Genomic DNA, 17657 nt, shown 5'->3' with positions numbered 1-17657 from the left:
TTTTACCAGCAGGATCTGCTTCTTACTTCCTCAACCTACATGTTCCTAGGATTTGGGACCAAAGACACGAGAAATCAAATCAGATTTTAGATATGTTTATGTGCAGAAATGAGGAGAGGGGGAAACCACATGAGGAGAAGATACGGCAAAAACATGAACCAACCAATAGGGCATTGTATAAAATGGAGGAAGAAGATAATTTAAGATATGTAACAGTGGGCCCTAGGTATTTTCCATATATTCATCCTTCCTTTCATCATTGAACGAAAGGATGTGATTACAGTTAAAAACTAGAGTTTAACAAACTCTGCATGTTTATATTTGTGATGGTAGGACAGAAAAAGGTTTCTTCTTGCACCCCTACAAAACAACTAGATGACACGTAGATGGTGTTTAATGGTTGTTATGGAGGCTTAGCAACCCCAAGAAACGACTTTTTGCAGCAGTTCTCTAACACTGAGCTTTGGAGATTTTTGTTTTACCTCATTATCATCTTACTCACTGTGAGTGGTGGCCAGATAAATATGGTTTCTTGTTCAGCCTAGTGACCCGTGGCTAAAAGAAATTAGTCTCTATGTTTTAGTTCCTAGAAACTATAATGAATGTTATAAACTAAATAAATGCTTCAGTTACAGTTATTTTTAAAGGATTGTGGATTAAGTTAATTTGAGCAGACCACATCTTGACCAGAGGCGCCATTAAATATGACTTAAATATAACTGCATGTTTTACCTTAATTTGAAGGTCCATTTAGCACTACAAGCATGATGAACTGTTGATAAATTTTCAGCAGGAGAAATGTAATTATCTTCTGCATGTTTGGCAATATGCATGCATTTTCTTTTCTTTTAACTTGTATTTTTATCTATGTAATGTACCTTAGTAGAACAAAGTGAACTGTGGTACAAAGCTCAAAGTAAAGAATGCCCCACTTATGATAACGTGTCAATAAACTGTGATGGTGTTCTCGCACATATGAAGTAAGGAGCAAGTCATTGGCACAAATGATACACAAATACAATATGCAATTTAGATAAGGGGTCATATATTGAGTCAAAAATTTTGCATAACCTGCTTAGGCAGTTAGGCAGTTAGGCAGTTTTCCTTCAAACATGGTTCAGGTGATAGCTGTTCTACTGCCTTTATGAAGTAGATGCAACTTGTAGCTTGACAACGGTGTGTATTTCCTGTTGCTCTGCTGTTGGTAAAACGTGATTAACCCGCAGGACTGCAAATAGCAAATGTTATGGAGTCAAGGCTGACACTTTGTGCTCCCATAAAGCTGAATAAGTTGTCTATCACTGGATCTTGTATACCTCTGATCCCGCTGGGGACAGACTTTTACTCCTGAGTACTCCTTGCAGCCAGCAGCTAAAGACCAGCAGCTCACTTAGGCATATCCAGGCTTTTAAATCTAGAGCCTCCTATTTAGATTCCAACAAGCACAAACAGCATAAACAATGCCTGACATTTTTACAAGGAAAACTACCATTTCTAACTATACACAAGACAATTGTTGGCTGGACACTCACCATAGTGGCAAGGATTATGATAAAACAACCAGTAGAATGCTTTGCAGAAATAATCTTTGCTTATTAAAATTAAGGAGCTGGATATTTCAGTGCCTCTTAGAAACATGACATAACATGACATAATGTGATTTTTTTGACCCATAGAAGTGTTTATGATATAGTGACTAATAATAGGCAAAGCCAAAATACTATAATGGACACATTCCTTTTAAACGACTTTTACGGCTAAACAGTGCATCTAAGAACAGCTTGTGCATGGATACACACACAAAGGCTGTACTAATTATATCCCCCAATCACCTTCACCCCTTTCCTGGAAAGTTAAAACACTTTTTTGCCCACACACACTTAAAATACATTTAAGATATCTGGAATGATGAGGTCATTTAAGATATCTTTAATTGTAATTATGACTAGTCAGAACAAAAAGCGAAATATCTCAAATTTACTTTGTGACTAGTAATTATTGTTGATGTCTGAAATATACGTTTCAGATAGTAATTTATTGCAGATAATTTGAATTGGAGCCTTCATACAACTTAATGGTAAATGTGATTAAATTTATACTAGTTTGAATGTAATTAGAGATATCTTATTTAACTAATATGCCTAGTCATAAATCAATTTCAGAGATCTGGAATGTAGTAAGTGTAGTGAAACCGATTTTATTTTAATTCGGCTTGCCAAAGCGGAAGGGAGACGCACATGAGGGAGAACAGAAGCTACGAAATAACACGCCGGAAAGATGAGAAAATGATTGACAAAAATGTACTCCTAAAGTTACCAAACTTTAGGAGTAAATGCTTTAATTTTGACTGAATTAAAGGAACAGCTATTTTTCATATCATGATGCAAATCAAGTTTTTGAGCGGAGGAAAGGGGGTTATTACTAGATGATTAAACATACTAATATTTTGCAGGCAAATAAACAAAATCAAAAAGTTATTCATGGAAGATATTTTTGTAAATCGAAATGATGTGACTGATGTGAAAAGGGGGGGTGGGGGGGGGGTAGGTTTATATTGACTGGATCAGACTTATGGGTGGAGTCTTAACCCCCCTTATCCCCACGCAAATTACGCCCTTGCTGCGGTGAGCACGGAAACCTGACTGAAAGAACTCAAAGCGGCTGGTTATTAAGATTTAAGCTGGCTTATTAGCCTTCTTTATTTATTTGAAAGGTCAGTCAGTCAGTCAGTCATTTTCTACCGCTTATTCCATAGTGGGTCGCGGGGAAGCACTTATCTCCAGCAGTCTATGGGCGAGAGGCGGGGTACACCCTGGACAGTATTTGAAAGGTCCTTATGTAAATTTATGGCTTGCCAGCGCAAGCATTAATAACACTGCAGTTTTGAATGCTTTTGACGTCAATATGGTTAAAGTTTGATATGGAGTGAAAGTGAGCGTCTGAGAGGAATCATTATGCAGTGTGGCTTCAATTCACCACCTCTCCACTTGCGTCGCCAACTTCCCCTGTCCCCAAAACCAGCGTATGTATGGGTCAGAGTTTGCGTGAGGGACCCCACATTCTCCTGTCAAGTTTGGGTTCTTTTTGGATCATTACCTTTGCGTAGAAAGTGTCGTACGGCAGTTTCAGGCACCGTTTTGTGCTCATGCCACGTTTTTAAATGAGACCCCTTTAAGACCACTTTGGAATATGCAAGGACATACCAACAGAACAACCTCTTGAAGAGGTTTTTTTTTTTGCTTTTGTTATGAAACGTGAACTTGTAGTAGGTAGGAATTGTATCTAATGCCTCTTTTAATGTGAGTCCATATCTTTAGCCTGCCATGTACAGTTACATAAAAACTAACAAAATAAATATCCAATGTAATCCAACTTTAATAACTACAATATACGGTTACAACAGGTAGACTGGTCAGGTTAAATATTCAGAGGGTTGCCCTTAAAAAACAGACCAAGCTTCTGCATGTGCCCCAAAGGGTTGAAGAAGAACTGCATCCAATTTAATTTGGATATGCCTTTTTCAGGCATTTTTAGATGATTTTGGGAGGAATGTTAAGAGGTTGCTGTGCACTTTAGCGTTTGTAGCTGAAGCTAATGCAATGCCTGTCCCTATTTGGGTCTTTTAAAATCCAAAAACACAAAATAATGTAATAAATAATAAAGGAACATACTTTCAAATTAAATAGAAAATAGTGGGCTAGAATACTGACAGCCCAGAGATTGTCAGTAGTCTAGATCAGGAAAATTATAATTAAATCCATGAAATTATTTGCAGCATTAAAATGGTAGATAGCCTCTGATTAGTCTGAAGGTACAGGTCCTTCTCAAAATATTAGCATATTGTGATAAAGTTCATTATTTTCTATAATGTCATGATGAAAATTTAACATTCATATATTTTAGATTCATTGCACACTAACTGAAATATTTCAGGTCTTTTATTGTCTTAATACGGATGATTTTGGCATACAGCTCATGAAAACCCAAAATTCCTATCTCACAAAATTAGCATATTTCATCCGACCAATAAAAGAAAAGTGTTTTTAATACAAACAACGTCAACCTTCAAATAATCATGTACAGTTATGCACTCAATACTTGGTCGGGAATCCTTTTGCAGAAATGACTGCTTCAATGCGGCGTGGCATGGAGGCAATCAGCCTGTGGCACTGCCAAGGTCTTATGGAGGCCCAGGATGCTTCGATAGCGGCCTTTAGCTCATCCAGAGTGTTGGGTCTTGAGTCTCTCAACGTTCTCTTCACAATATCCCACAGATTCTCTATGGGGTTCAGGTCAGGAGAGTTGGCAGGCCAATTGAGCACAGTGATACCATGGTCTGTAAACCATTTACCAGTGGTTTTGGCACTGTGAGCAGGTGCCAGGTCGTGCTGAAAAACGAAATCTTCATCTCCATAAAGATTTTCAGCAGATGGAAGCATGAAGTGCTCCAAAATCTCCTGATAGCTAGCTGCATTGACCCTGCCCTTGATAAAACACAGTGGACCAACACCAGCAGCTGACACGGCACCCCAGACCATCACTGACTGTGGGTACTTGACACTGGACTTCTGGCATTTTGGCATTTCCTTCTCCCCAGTCTTCCTCCAGACTCTGGCACCTTGATTTCCGAATGACATGCAGAATTTTCTTTCATCCGAAAAAAGTACTTTGGACCACTGAGCAACAGTCCAGTGCTGCTTCTCTGTAGCCCAGGTCTGGGGAATGCGGCACCTGTAGCCCATTTCCTGCACACGCCTGTGCACGGTGGCTCTGGATGTTTCTACTCCAGACTCAGTCCACTGCTTCCGCAGGTCCCCCAAGGTCTGGAATCGGCACTTCTCCACAATCTTCCTCAGGGTCCGGTCACCTCTTCTCGTTGTGCAGCGTTTTCTGCCACACTTTTTCCTTCCCACAGACTTCCCACTGAGGTGCCTTGGTACAGCACTCTGGGAACAGCCTATTTGTTCAGAAATTTCTTTCTGTGTCTTACCCTCTTGCTTGAGGGTGTCAATAGGGGCCTTCTGGACAGCAGTCAGGTCGGCAGTCTTACCCATGATTGGGGTTTTGAGTGATGAACCAGGCTGGGAGTTTTAAAGGCCTCAGGAATCTTTTGCAGGTGTTTAGAGTTAACTCGTTGATTCAGATGATTATGTTCATAGCTCGTTTAGAGACCCTTTTAATAATATGCTAATTTTGTGAGATAGGAATTTTGGGTTTTCATGAGCTGTATGCCAAAATCATCTGTATTAAGACAATAAAAGACCTGAAATATTTCAGTTAGTGGGCAATGAATCTAAAATATATGAATGTTAAATTTTCATCATGACATTATGGAAAATAATGAACTTTTTCAGAATATGCTAATGTTTTGAGAAGGACCTGTAGGCAACTTTGCCTAACATCCTGACATGCTTTCTAAATCTTAAATGAGAATCCAACTTGACACCAACTTGACACCAGATTATTGGTGGCCCTCCCATCTTTAGATGTAAATCAGTGCTGCCAGTCCTGAAATAAAGCATACTCACACTGTTTTGTTTTTCACATTAAACATGAAACTTGAGTTTTAATCTCATGCTGCAATAGACTACATACATACAGTTGTGTTGAAACAGATGCAATGTCCTTACCAGCTTTATACAAAATTGTATCGCAGCATATATCTGGAAATCTGTCCCACGATGCGTATATGACAAATCATTATACGCAGTTTATGCTAACAAAAAGTGGGCTAAGAACTGAGCCTTGGGGAACACCTGTAATACATTTTCAACACAGTGATTTTTTTAATTTTTTTTTATTTACAAGATATGATGAAACTCACTCTAACCGTATCCTAGAAAAACACTCTTGCTTGATCATCTCTGAATAAGAATATTATAGTTTAATGATATTTTTTTTAAATCTAAAAAACCTGCTCCAACTATGGAATGATGATTTGGTCTGTTGAATAATAAACAATTATCAGTCTTTTAACAATATTTTGGATGAAAACCAAATTGTGAAGCATATGAGTAATTGATTCTAGGTTGCTTTATTAATTGATGGACCACAGTCCTCTCCAAAATCTTGGAAATGCGGGAAAATGAAGATAAAAATAAATGAAGATGAAATTGTTTAATTAGGTAACTAATTATGGAAAATAGAAAGAGTATGCTTTAGAAATGGGTATAAGAAATTTGGAACAAGATTGGTGCACTAATCTGGAAATGTTGGAAATATTTCTATGTTAAGATAAGCCTATCTCTTCTTTTTTTAGCGGCTCTGTGTTCCGTTTATGTCACGTAGTTCAGCATTTACTGCCATCTCACAAACACTCCCACTCAACCAGTCACATGAACATGCATGGATCGGACACCTGGGGCTGGCGGACACAGGAAAGTGGGTCAATGAGATGCTGCTGCTGGTAAAAACAAACAAATAAACAAAGAAAAACATCTATTACGAACAGTTTCATGATGGAAATGCAACTCGATTTCCTAAGTATTTTAGACCCTATACGATCTAAATAAGCAGTGATTAGCCAGTGATAAAGGACCCCAAATTTCTGTTTTTAGGTTGTGACATATTTGGACTCCAAGCTAGTTACTTCAGCATCCTATTTTCAGCAGTGCTTTAAATGTGTGGCATGGCCATTAATAATGCTTATACTAGATGGCAGCATATAATCAAACAAATTGGTTTTGAGCAATAATGGTGCCTTTAGAGATATGCACATCCCCTGTGAAATGATGCCCAGAACAATGAAACTGGACCAGTTGTCATGGAATTTCAAAATGTTTATTGTATTAAGACATTTGTCCTCACTAACAAATCAAAACGCATAAACAACAAAAAACAAAAAAAGCATTTTGAAATACACTTAATAGGATAAGTTGTAAAAAGAATTGTTGAATACTGTCCCAGGACAAACCGCAATTGTTTCAGTCACAGTACCACAGACATGGACCTGACATATGCAAACACTTTCTTCATACTTTTAGCTGCAGTTCAGTTTGATGACATTGTTCGTTCGTTCGTCGTCTTCCGCTTATCCAGGACCGGGTCGCGGGGGCAGCAGACTCAGCAGAGACGCCCAGACGTCCCTCTCTCCAGACACCTCCTCCAGCTCCTCCAGGGGGAGCCCAAGGCGTTCCCAGGCCAGCCGAGAGACATAGTCCCTCCAGCGTGTCCTGGGCCGTCCCCTGGGCCTCCTCCCGGTGGGACGTGCCTGGAACACCTCCCGAGGAAGGCGTCCAGGAGGCATCCGGTATAGATGCCTGAGCCACCTCAACTGGCTCCTCTCAATGTGGAGGAGCAGCGGCTCTACTCTGAGCTCCTCCCGGATGGCCGAGCTCCTCACCCTATCTCTAAGGGAGTGCCCGGCCACCCTACGGAGGAAGCTCATTTCAGCCGCTTGTATCCGTGATCTCGTTCTTTCGGTCATGACCCAAAGTTCATGGCCATAGGTGAGGGTAGGAACGTAGACCGACCAGTAAATTGAGAGCTTTGCTTTTCGGCTCAGCTCTCTCTTCACCACAATGGACCGGCACAGTGCCCCCATTACTGTGGCAGCTGCACCGATCCGTCTGTCGATCTCCCGCTCCATTCTTCCCTCACTCGTGAACAAGACCCCGAGATACTTAAACTCCTCCACTTGAGGCAGGAACTCCCCTCCAACCTGAAGAGGACAAGCCACCCTTTTCCGGTCGAGTACCATGGCCTCGGACTTGGAGGAGCTGATCCTCATCCCAGCCGCTTCACACTCGGCTGCGAACCGCCACAGCGCATGCTGTAGGTCTTGGCTAGAGGGGGCCAGCAGGACCACGTCATCCGCAAAAACAAGAGACGAAATCCACTGGTCCCCAAACCAGACCCTCTCCGGCCCTTGGCTGCGTCTAGAAATCCTGTCCATAAAAGTTATGAACAGGGCCGGCGACAAAGGGCAGCCCTGCCGGAGTCCAACATGCACTGGGAACAGGTCCGACTTAGTGCCGGCAATGCGGACCAAACTCCTGCTCCGCTCGTACAGGGACCGGATGGCCCCTAATAAAGGGCCCCCGATTCCATACTCCTGGAGCACCCCCCATAGGGCATCACGAGGGACACAGTCGAATGCCTTCTCCAGGTCCACAAAACACATGTGAACCGGTTGGGCAAACTCCCATGAACCCTCGAGCACCCTGTAGAGGGTATAGAGCTGGTCCAGTGTTCCACAGCTGGGACAAAAACCACACTGTTCCTCCTGAAGCCGAGGTTCGACTATCGGTCGGACTCTCCTCTCCAATACCCTGGCGTAGGCCTTACCAGGGAGGCTGAGGAGTGTGATCCCCCTGTAGTTGGAACACACCCTCCGGTCCCCCTTCTTATAAAGGGGGACCACCACCCCAGTCTGCCAGTCCAGAGGCACTGTCCCCGACCGCCACGCAATGTTGAAGAGGCGTGTCAACCATGACAGCCCTACAACATCCAGACACTTGAGGTACTCAGGGCGGATCTCATCCACCCCCGAAGCCTTGCCACCGTGGAGCTTTTTAACCACCTCGGTGACTTCAGCCTGGGTGATGAAAGAATACAACCCCGAGTCCCCAGCCTCTGTTTCCACCACGGAATGCGTGATGGCAGGATTGAGGAGATCCTCGAAGTACTCCTTCCACCGCCCGATAATGTCCTCAGTCGAGGTCAGCAGTCTCCCGCCCCCACTATAAACAGTGTTGGCAAAGCACTGCTTCCCCCTCCTGAGGCGCCGGACGGTTTGCCAGAATCGCTTCGAGGCCAACTGGTAGTCCTTCTCCATGGCCTCACCGAACTCTTCCCAGGCCCGAGTTTTTGCCTCTGCCACAGCCCGGGCCGCAGCACGCTTGGCCTCACGGTACCCGTCAGCCGCCTCAGGAGTCCCACAAGCCAACCACAGCCGATAGGACTCCTTCTTCAGCTTAACAGCATCCCTTACTGCCGGTGTCCACCACCGGGTTCTGGGATTGCCGCCACGACAGGCACCGCAGACCTTACGGCCGCAGCTATGGGCAGCAGCATCGACAATAGATGCAGAGAACATGGTCCACTCGGACTCTATGTCTCCAACATCCCCCGGGATCTGGTCGAAGCTCTCCCGGAGGTGGGAGTTGAATACATCCCTGGCCGAGGGCTCCGCCAGGCGTTCCCAGCAGACCCTCACTATGCGCTTGGGCCTGCCGAGTCTGTCCGGCTTTCTCCTCCTCCAGCGGATCCAACTCACCACCAGGTGATGGTCAGTGGATAGCTCAGCCCCTCTCTTCACCCGAGTGTCCAAAACATGCGGCCGAAGGTCTGATGATACGACAACAAAGTCGATCATCGACCTCCTGCCTAGGGTGTCCTGGTGCCAAGTGCACTGATGGACACCCTTATGTTTGAACATGGTGTTCGTTATGGACAATCCGTGACTAGCACAGAAGTCCAATAACAAAACACCACTCGGATTCAGATCGGGGAGGCCATTCCACCCGATCACGCCTCTCCAGGTGTCACTGTCGTTCCCCACGTGGGCGTTGAAGTCCCCCAGCAGAATAATGGAGTCCCCGGGAGGGGCACTATCCAGCACCCCCGACAGGGACGCCAAGAAGGCAGGGTACTCTGCACTACCACTCGGCCCGTAGGCTGAAATGATAGTCAGAGACCTCTCCCCAACCCGAAGGCGCAGGGATACAACCCTCTCATCCACTGGGGTAAACCCCAAAACGAGACGGCTGAGCTGGGGGGCAACAAGCAAACCCACACCAGCCCGCCGCCTCTCCCCGTGGGCCACTCCAGAGTAGAAGAGAGTCCAACCCCTCTCAAGGAGATGGGTTCCAGAGCCCATGCTGTGCGTGGAGGCGAGCCCGACTATTTCTAGTCGATATCTCTCGACCTCCCGCACAAGCTCAAGCTCCTTCCCCCCCAGCGAGGTGACATTCCACGTCCCTAGAGCCAGCCTAAGCATCCGGGGATCGGGCCGTTGAGGTCTCCACCTTCGTCCGCCACCCAATCCTCTTTGCACCGGTCCCTCACGGTTCCACCTGCAGGTGGTGGGCCCACTGGGGGATGGCCTCGCGTCTCTCGTTCGGGCTTGGCCCGGCCGGGTCCCACGAGGAGCAACCCGGCCACCAGGCGCTCTCCGACGAGTCCTGACCCCAGGCCTGGCTCCAGGGTGGGACCCCGGCTCCGCCATACCGGGCGACGTCACGTGCCTCGATATTGTTCAGTTTGATGACATTGTCTGAAGTGAAAAAAAGCTATATTTGATATTTGCAAACTAATCTAATTACCTAATCCTTTTTTGCATGTGTTTCGGGTTTTAGGTGGACTGTCATATCAAGCTCTGTACCAAAGGATTCTCTCTGCAGCCTCCTCTGCTCAGGCTCAGATCACCTGCTTTGCTGCTGCTGGGACAGTTTTTATCATTGGAATCCACTCAGTTGTCATTGGAGTCATGGCTGCTGCTGCAGGTAATCCGTCACACCAAGACATCAGAGAAGATTACATGTTTTACAGATTTAAGCCATTAACATTCTGAATATTAAAGCATTGCAAGTTTTTTCTTTGTTGTTTAATAATTTTCTAATGCCGTGATCAAACTCGGTTTTCCATTCCTATCATATTTTTGTACAGCTCCTTATCCTCCTTTCCTTTTCCCTAAGACATGAACCAGACTCCCTACACCTTTTGAATGTGGAGATGCAGGAAAGATCCTGGCCTTTGCTCTCTAACACCTCATATCTACCTGGGGGGCAGTGTTGGTTCTGTGGCGGCAGCTGTTATGCTTCAATGCTTCTGTCCTCAGCATCCATGTTTAGACAAAACATATACAAGACAACTTTGAGGAAAAAGGTGTGTGTAGGATCCCATCTCAAAAAAGCTCCTTAGTTTTTATTATCTGCTTGTCTTTCCTCTGCCTCAGAAAGGAAGCTGAAGTGGGTGATCCGTATCAGTGTGTTGCTCGGTGGTCTGGCTGGAACAAGCCTGGCTTTTGGGGACGACAGCGTGGCCGCTCTTTGGATTCTAAGCGGAGACCTCCTCTACTGCGTAATTTTCCCACAGCTGGTCTGTGTTCTGCACTTCCAACGTGCGAACCCCTATGGTGCTATTTGCGGCTTCGTGGTGGGTTTGTTGCTGCCCCACTAAGAGGGGAGCCCGTATTGGGGATCCCTTCTCTGATCCTGTACCCTGGTTGTAGGGAAGAGAATGATCAGATCAGATAATACTTTCCTTACAGAACTGTTGCCATGCTGTCTTCTGTGATGAGTATTAAAGCTGTCATGGCTGCTGGACTTGATTTTTCATCACTAACTTATCCTTGAGTCCTGGGATTTTCTGCACGTTTTTAAAAAGAAGAATAAGGTAGATGAGGATGAAACACCTGACCCTTGTTAGGAAATCAACCAAGTTCTCAATACTAAGTTCTGAGCTAAACATCAATGCAACCCCAAGAGTAAGCTTAAACATCCAGTTTATGAACAGCAGTTGATTTTGTCATTTGCCAAGACAGCTGCACTGAGATAACTTTTTTTTGAAAATAAATAAATAAATAGGATTTTACTCACTGGAAGGCCATATATTTAAAGTTTCTGTTTTGTAGTGCCTTGCAAAGGAATCCATATCCATAAACTATTTCCAGTTTCTTCATATAGCAATCACAAACTTTAATATATTTTGTTATGACTTTATGTGATGGACAAGTACAGAGTAGTGCCTAATTGTAAAGTGGAAAGAAGGTATTAGATGGTTGTCGGATTGGATGCAGGGCATTGGGGAACATACATTTTCAAGTTGGTATGGATTTTGACAGGGCCTTTCCAACACATCAATATGCTTTGATTTAATCCATTCCATTGTAGTTCTAAATGTAAGTTCAGAGTTATCGTCATGCTGGAAGGTGCACTTCTGTCCCAGTCTAAAGTCTTATGGAGACTTTCTTCAAGGATTGCCCAAGAATTTAGCCACATTCATCTTCCATAAACTATGACCAGCTTCCCTGGTTCTGCTAAAGTAAAGCTGTGAGGATGGTTTGTTTAGTGTGGTGCCACATATAATGTTTTTGCTCTAGGCCACAAAGTAAAGATTTAGTCTAATCTAAACTGAGGACCTTATTTCACATGTTTGCTGTGTTCCCAATTGATTTTGGTCAATTTGACTTCTTATGGCTTTCTTTCAGGAATGGCTTTCTTCTTCGCAGTCTTTCAGAAAGGTCAGATTTGTTGAGTCCACAGCCAGCTCTCCTGTCAACAGATTGTTTCACCTGCGTTGTGGATCTCTGCAGCTCTTCCAGAGATACCATGGACACTTGGCTGCTCTCCCTGTCTAGCCTGTCTGTTTACGTAGACAGAGATGTCTTAGTTTGCAGTTGTGCCATACTCCTTCCTTTTTGGGATGATGATGATAGATTGAACGGTGCTCTGTGAAATTTCAAAAGCTTAGAGATTGTTTTATAACTTAACCCTGCTTTAAACATCTCCACAGGTTTATCTCTAACCTGTCTGCTGTGTTCCTTGGTCTTTATGATGGTGTTTGTTCACTAATGTTCTCTAAGAAACCTCTGAGACCTTCACAGAAAAGATGGATTTAAATGGAGATTACGTTGCACGCAGGTGGACTCTACTTACTGATTTGGTGACTTCTTAAGGCAATTGGTTGCACTGGACTTCTTTAGAAGTACAGGTCCTTCTCAAAATATTAGCATATTGTGATAAAGTTCATTATTTTCCATAATGTCATGATGAAAATTTCAACATTCATATATTTTAGATTCATTGCACACTAACTGAAATATTTCAGGTCTTTTATTGTCTTAATACGGATGATTTTGGCATACAGCTCATGAAAACCCAAAATTCCTATCTCACAAAATTAGCATATCATTAAAAGGGTCTCTAAACGAGCTATGAACCTAATCATCTGAATCAACCAGTTAACTCTAAATACCTGCAAACGATTCCTGGGGCCTTTAAAACTCCCAGCCTGGTTCATCACTCAAAACCTCAATCATGGGTAAGACTGCCGACCTGACTGCTGTCCAGAAGGCCACTATTGACACCCTCAAGCAAGAGGGTAAGACACAGAAATAAATTTCTGTACGAATAGGCTGTTCCCAGAGTGCTGTATCAAGGCACCTCAGTGGGAAGTCTGTGGGAAGGAAAAAGTGTGGCAGAAAACGGTGCACAACGAGAAGAGGTGACCAGACCCTGAGGAAGATTGTGGATAAGGGCCGATTCCAGACCTTGGGGGACCTGCGGAAGCAGTTGACTGAGTGTGGAGTAGAAACATCCAGAGCCACCGTGCACAGGTGTGTGCAGGAAATGGGCTACAGGTGCCGCATTCCCCAGACCTGGGCTACAGAGAAGCAGCACTGGACTGTTGCTCAGTGGTCCAAAGTACTTTTTTCGGATGAAAGCAAATTCTGCATGTCATTCAGAAATCAAGGTGCCAGAGTCTGGAGGAAGACTGGGGAGAAGGAAATGCCAAAATGCCAGAAGTCCAGTGTCAAGTACCCACAGTCAGTGATGGTCCGGGGTGCCGTGTCAGCTGCTGGTGTTGGTCCACTGTGTTTTATCAAGGGCAGGGTCAATGCAGCTAGCTATCAGGAGATTTTGGAGCACTTCATGCTTCCATCTGCTGAAAAGCTTTATGGAGATGAAAATTTCATTTTTCAGCACGACCTGGCACCTGCTCACAGTGCCAAAACCACTGGTAAATGGTTTACTGACCATGGTATCACTGTGCTCAATTGGCCTGCCAACTCTCCTGACCTGAACCCCATAGAGAATCTGTGGGATATTATGAAGAGAACATTGAGAGACTCAAGACCCAACACTCTGGATGAGCTAAAGGCAGCTATCGAAGCATCCTGGGCCTCCATAAGACCTCAGCAGTGCCACAGGCTGATTGCCTCCATGCCACGCCGCATTGAAGCAGTCATTTCTGCAAAAGGATTCCCAACCAAGTATTGAGTGCATAACTGTACATGATTATTTGAAGGTTGACGTTTTTTGTATTAAAAACACTTTTCTTTTATTGGTCAGATGCAATATGCTAATTTTGTGAGATAGGAATTTTGGGTTTTCATGAGCTGTATGCCAAAATCATCTGTATTAAGACAATAAAAGACCTGAAATATTTCAGTTAGTGTGCAATGAATCTAAAATATATGAATGTTAAATTTTCATCATTACATTATGGAAAATAATGAACTTTATCACAATATGCTAATATTTTGAGAAGGACCTGTATTTAAAGAGGGATGAATGCAACTACACACACCCCCTTTCAGATTAATTCAGAGATTATGTGTCCTTTTGCTTACACTTTAAAAATATGTACTACTCTGTGTTGGTCTATCATACAAAATCAGAATAAAACAGACGTTTGTGATTTAAACCAAACACAATGTAAAGAAATTGAAGGGGTTCCACTGTAGAGTTTGTGTTTTCCAAATCCTTTTTACCCAAACATCTACTTTGTTCATCATTGTTCCACTTAGGACATTTCAAGTGAATTAAAATATAGTGCAATAAAAGGCATACATAGGTAGAGAAATACTTACAGGTCCTTCTCAAAATATTAGCATATTGTGATAAAGTTCATTATTTTCCATAATGTCATGATGAAAATTTAACATTCATATATTTTAGATTCATTGCACACTAACTGAAATATTTCAGGTCTTTTATTGTCTTAATATGGATGATTTTGGCATACAGCTCATGAAAACCCAAAATTCCTATCTCACAAAATTAGCATATCATTAAAAGGGTCTCTAAACGAGCTATGAACCTAATCATCTGAATCAATGAGTTAACTCTAAACACCTGCAAAAGATTCTTGAGGCCTTTAAAACTCCCAGCCTGGTTCATCACTCAAAACCCCAATCATGGGTAAGACTGCCGACCTGACTGCTGTCCAGAAGGCCACTATTGACACCCTCAAGCAAGAGGGTAAGACACAGAAATAAATTTCTGAACGAATAGGCTGTTCCCAGAGTGCTGTATCAAGGCACCTCAGTGGGAAGTCTGTGGGAAGGAAAAAGTGTGGCAGAAAACGCTGCACAACGAGAAGAGGTGACCGGACCCTGAGGAAGATAGTGGAGAAGGGCCGATTCCAGACCTTGGGGGACCTGCGGAAGCAGTGGACTGAGTCTGGAGTAGAAACATCCAGAGCCACCGTGCACAGGCGTGTGCAGGAAATGGGCTGCAGGTGCCGCATTCCCCAGGTCAAGCCACTTTTGAACCAGAAACAGTGGCAGAAGCGCCTGACCTGGGCTACAGAGAAGCAGCACTGGACTGTTGCTCATTGGTCCAAAGTACCTTTTTCGGATGAAAGCAAATTCTGCATGTCATTTGGAAATCAAGGTGCCAGAGTCTGGAGGAAGACTGGGGAGTAGGAAATGCCAAAATGCCAGAAGTCCAGTGTCAAGTACCCACAGTCAGTGATGGTCTGGGGTGCCGTGTCAGCTGCTGGTGTTGGTCCACTGTGTTTTATCAAGGGCAGGGTCAATGCAGCTAGCTATCAGGAGATTTTGGAGCACTTCATGCTTCCATCTGCTGAAAAGCTTTATGGAGATGAAGATTTCATTTTTCAGCACGACCTGGCACCTGCTCACAGTGCCAAAACCACTGGTAAATGGTTTACTGACCATGGTATCACTGTGCTCAATTGGCCTGCCAACTCTCCTGACCTGAACCCCATAGAGAATCTGTGGGATATTGTGAAGAGAACGTTGAGAGACTCAAGACCCAACACTCTGGATGAGCTAAAGGCCGCTATCGAAGCATCTTGGGCCTCCATAAGACCTCAGCAGTGCCACGGGCTGATTGCCTCCATGCCACGCCGCATTGAAGCAGTCATTTCTGCAAAAGGATTCCCGACCAAGTATTGAGTGCATAACTGTACATGATTATTTGAAGGTTGACGTTTTTTGTATTAAAAACACTTTTCTTTTATTGGTTGGATGAAATATGCTAATTTTGTGAGATAGGAATTTTGGGTTTTCATGAGCTGTATGCCAAAATCATCCGTATTAAGACAATAAAATACCTGAAATATTTCAGTTAGTGTGCAATGAATCTAAAATATATGAATGTTAAATTTTCATCATGACATTATGGAAAATAATGAACTTTATCACAATATGCTAATATTTTGAGAAGGACCTGTATATAAAGATAGGGAAAGGTAAGTAAAATAATAAATCGATAAAATTATAAAAGTAGTATAACGACTGGATTTTACACAGAAGCAAAAATAAGCTCAGTATTTAGACTTATTTTTGTACATTGAAAATGTTTTAGATTTTTTATGTTTCAATTTTGTTTTATTGGAGGTTCTCATATAAAAAGAAATAGTTCTAAAATAGACTAAAACAATGATTATTACACACTATACAAAACGTTCTGATTTTAAGGTAAATGGGGCGACTGTAGCTCAGGTGGTCCGTTATCTAGTCCTCGAACTAGATAAAGCGCTAAGAAAGTACAGACCATTTACCATTTATATTTAAGGTAACATCATGTAGAACAAAGAAAATGAAAATTGTTTCTAATTATAATTTTATAGTTTTCTTATTTCAGTTTGTATAGTATTCACTTTACATGTAACCCCTTCTGTTAATTGTCACATCCGTTTTCATCTTTTGTGGAGCACTTGAATATTTACGTGTCTCAGTTTATCTGTAATGTGTCTGTTGGAGCAGCAGGGGGCAGAACCGAAACACTAATGGGAGCTGTGACAGTTATGTTTTAACTAGGCTCAATGTAAGACCTTAAAAATCAATCTAAAAAAAAACCCTACTCGGGATAAAAAGAAGTTGTTTTATTTATTTATTTTATTTATTTATTTTTTAGGAAAATTGTAGTTTTGCTTGGTAAAACACATCTCACCTTACTTTAGGTTTTCAGGAGAGAATATATACATTCCCATTCTAAAGTTTTTTAACGTTTACATCCAACTTCAAATCATCCATTTCAATATAATTTCTAAATTATTCAGTCCCTAGATTTTATAAATTCCATCGTCATGTGGCTTGACGGATGAAAAATACATATCCATAACGTGAGAGGGATTTCCAATTTATAGTTTTCTTCTAATAAAATGCATTTCTATTCTAGTAAGATGTAACATAAAATAATACTGACACATACTGACCAAAACATCTATGTACGAAGAAAACGGTAAGAAACTTAAAATACTTTCACCTAAAAGTCGTTCTTTAAATTGTTCTGCTCCACATTTAAGTAAACTTCTTGTTTTTGAAAGTAGCATTGATGCGCAAATTTGTAATGCGGATGGAGGCATCAGAATGAGCACAGCGGGCTGTCTCTGCTGCTTGTGTGGGAGATTAAATGAGAGATAAAGGCAGAGCTGCCCAGCCCAACACTGCTGAAGCTCCATGCCAGATTTTCCTTCAGGCCTATCACCGGGGTTTGTAGTGTGGACTGTATAGCTTGCTGTGCATTAAAGATTATTCAGGTTGTAAAACATTGTTCAGATTATTACAACAACAAATGGCTGTGATTTTCCACTTTGCTTTGACTGTAAAATTATCTTGTATATAAAATTTATATAATAAAAATAGAAATGTTCCTGCAAACTATTGCAAAGAAATCAACATTCTTTAAAATTTCAAACAATCTTTTCCAAAGATGTTAATAATTTGCAGCAAGACATCT

At 42.7% G+C, this 17657-nt stretch overlaps 1 pseudogene; it reads left to right on the top strand.

Moving 5' to 3' along the window:
• Nucleotides 1-10089: 10089 nt before the first annotated feature.
• On the top strand, nucleotides 10090-12645 carry LOC124885082 (annotated as a pseudogene).
• Nucleotides 12646-17657: the final 5012 nt, after the last annotated feature.

Source organism: Girardinichthys multiradiatus, chromosome 2, assembly GCF_021462225.1.
Source record: "Girardinichthys multiradiatus isolate DD_20200921_A chromosome 2, DD_fGirMul_XY1, whole genome shotgun sequence".
Classification (NCBI taxonomy): domain Eukaryota; kingdom Metazoa; phylum Chordata; class Actinopteri; order Cyprinodontiformes; family Goodeidae; genus Girardinichthys; species Girardinichthys multiradiatus.
This window is presented reverse-complemented; position numbering and strand designations above follow the sequence as displayed.